The following is a 2,357-nucleotide window of genomic DNA, read 5'->3' as shown; positions in this document are numbered from 1 at the left end:
GCTGAATTCCCGGTACTGCTTTTCCCTTCCCTTTCAGACACCAGTGCTTCAAGAGGACGTCTCTGTGGTCTGTGAGCTCCTAGAGGTGCGGATCACTGCTGGCTTCTCCTGGAGCTGCCACAGGTCCCCAGGCAGAAGCAGTCTCCCCAAGCCCCTGCTCCATCGCTTGCATGAGCTGGTTTCTCTCCGGGATGTCTGGTGGCACTGCTGAGCTGTCCAAAATCAGCTGGGGCACTGCAGGTACAGCCTTGTCTGTGGCTTCCTTCTGGGGACGGGAGCTCGCTTTTGGCTTAGAGCATCTGATGAGAAACAAGCCAGATACCAACGCCTGCGACTGCTGCCTTGGCTCTTGCTGAAAGAAACAGTCGGAGAAAGGTCCCCGTTGTCCCCACCTCCAGGCAGAGGGGGCTGGCGGAGCCTGGCGGGGCAGAGGAGCCCTCTGGGGAGCAGGGGGGTCCCCGAGCTCCCGGCTCTGGGGTCTGCTGCCGCCCTGGGCGCAGCCACGGGCAGACACAGAAAGGGGCCTAACGGCTCCCGTCTGAAGCCATGGGACTTTGGTAGAGAAAGTGACTTTTACAGAAATAAAGGAGACTCCCTTTTGGGTCAAGTGCTCTGGAAATGAATGATTTTGAGATGAAAGCCTTTTTACTCGGGTAACACAGCTTCACATTGCCTAAAGGGAAGCCTGCCTTGTGCTGGGCTGTTTTTCCCTCTGGGGGCATTGCGATTGTTTTTGAAGATGAATTTCCAACATACAAAGGAAAAGAAGAAACCGGAGCGAAAGAAAGGGCTTTAAAAGATATCAGGGTTTCTCGTGGTCTGTTTTAATTTGTCAGCCTGTCTCTCTTGCTTGCAACACCCCTGTCGGGTGCAGGGCTTGTTCCTCTTCTTCCCTTCGTGACTTTCTCCTTCCCTCTGGCATCTTCATCAATCCCAGTCTCTGGATTTTTTTTTCTCTCTCTCTCTTTTTTTTTTTTTTTTTTTCCCTCTTCTCTCCTTTCTAGGCTAACCTCTTTGCACTCAGGGCTGCTCAGCAGAGCGGTGGCTCCTGTGTGCTGTGCTGGGTGGGGATCCCCTTGTGAGATGGGCTGGGAGGGACCAGCCCTTGGCCTCCAGCAACGGCAGCAACATGTGTGCTGGGAATAAGCCTCCAAATCATAGAATCATAGAATGTTTTGGGTTGGAAGGGACCCCTAGAGGTCACCCAGCCCAACCCCCCTGCAGTGATCAGGGACACCGCTAACTAGATCAGGCTGCTCACAGCCCCGTCCAACCTGGTCTTGAATGCTTCCAGGGATGGGGCCTCCATCCCCTCTCTGGGCAACCCCTGCAAGTGTTTCACCACCCTCACTTTACAGTGAGTGAATTTCTTGCTTATATCCAGTCTAAACCTACCCTGGTTTAGTTTAAAACTATTAACCCTTGTCTTGTCACAGCTGGCCCTACTAAAAAGATTTTCCCTGTCTTTCCTATAGGCCCCCTTTAGGTACTGAAAGGCCACAATCAGGTCTCCCCGCAGCCTCCTCTTCTCCAGGCTGAACAACCCCAACTCTCTCAGCCGATGAAATGCGCGGCCCTGCTCTGTATCCGAGAGCCAGACGGTCACCGCTCCCAGTGCGACTGGTGGGGGGAGATGCGTGTCCCTGGTGGCCCCTTCAGACGCAGCGGGACGTGCCCGTCTATCGGGCTCCTTGACATGGTACCCCTTGGTGGTCCCCAGCCTGGACACAACCAGCCCAGAGGCCACTCGTGCCCAAGCTGTACCCAGGGCAGCGGCAGGAGAACAGTGAGGTGAAGCCCTCTGAAAGAGGTATGGAATGGACCCTTTCCCTGTCCATTTATCATCTGAGGGATCGTCTGTTGTGCCCCACGGACTCAAGGTCTCCATGGCCTGTTTTGGCTTTGGTAAGGCTATGGGAAGCCCCCAATTATCTCTCTCCTCTGCTTTTTGCTGTTTTTTCCTTCCCTGCCCTGCAGGGACGAGGCACACGCAGAGCTCTTCGCTGCTGCTGCTGCTTAGTGTGAAATGCTGTAAGACCCAAGCATTGATTTCTCAATCAAAGGTGTCTGTTTGCTCCTTGGTCTGGGGCTCTAGTGCCCGAAAAATCCATTTTTTCACTCCCCAACAGTTTGCTTTAAGATTTTAAAATCATCTGTTGTGCTTCAGAGCTTTGGGAAAAGAACAGATACTCAGTCAAGCCGATGTTGCTTGTGCTGGCTTGCTGGTGGGTTTTGTACAAGACAGAAACCAGATGGAGCCCGTGGGGGCTCTCGGGCGAGACCTTTGCCTGTGTCTGTGGTATGGGACAACATTGATCTACCAGGCTTTGGGAAGCTGTGGCTCTTCCTCCTGTCCC

The 2,357-nt window shown here is 53.8% G+C and overlaps 1 long non-coding RNA gene across 2 annotated transcripts in view; it reads left to right on the top strand.

Moving 5' to 3' along the window:
* The window catches only part of LOC118452721, a 4,921-nt gene extending 4,519 nt beyond the window's left edge, over positions 1-402 (top strand). For both annotated transcript variants that reach the window (XR_004842531.1, XR_004842532.1), the window contains exon 3: positions 38-402. This is a non-coding gene — a long non-coding RNA (uncharacterized LOC118452721). The remainder of the gene's footprint in view (positions 1-37) is intronic.
* The last annotated feature ends 1,955 nt before the right edge of the window (positions 403-2,357 follow it).

Source organism: Egretta garzetta, unplaced genomic scaffold, assembly GCF_000687185.1.
Source record: "Egretta garzetta isolate BGI_Z169 unplaced genomic scaffold, ASM68718v1 scaffold7, whole genome shotgun sequence".
NCBI classification, from domain to species: Eukaryota; Metazoa; Chordata; class Aves; order Pelecaniformes; family Ardeidae; genus Egretta; species Egretta garzetta.
The sequence above is the reverse complement of the archived record's forward strand: the minus strand, read 5'-3'. Positions and strand labels throughout refer to the sequence as shown.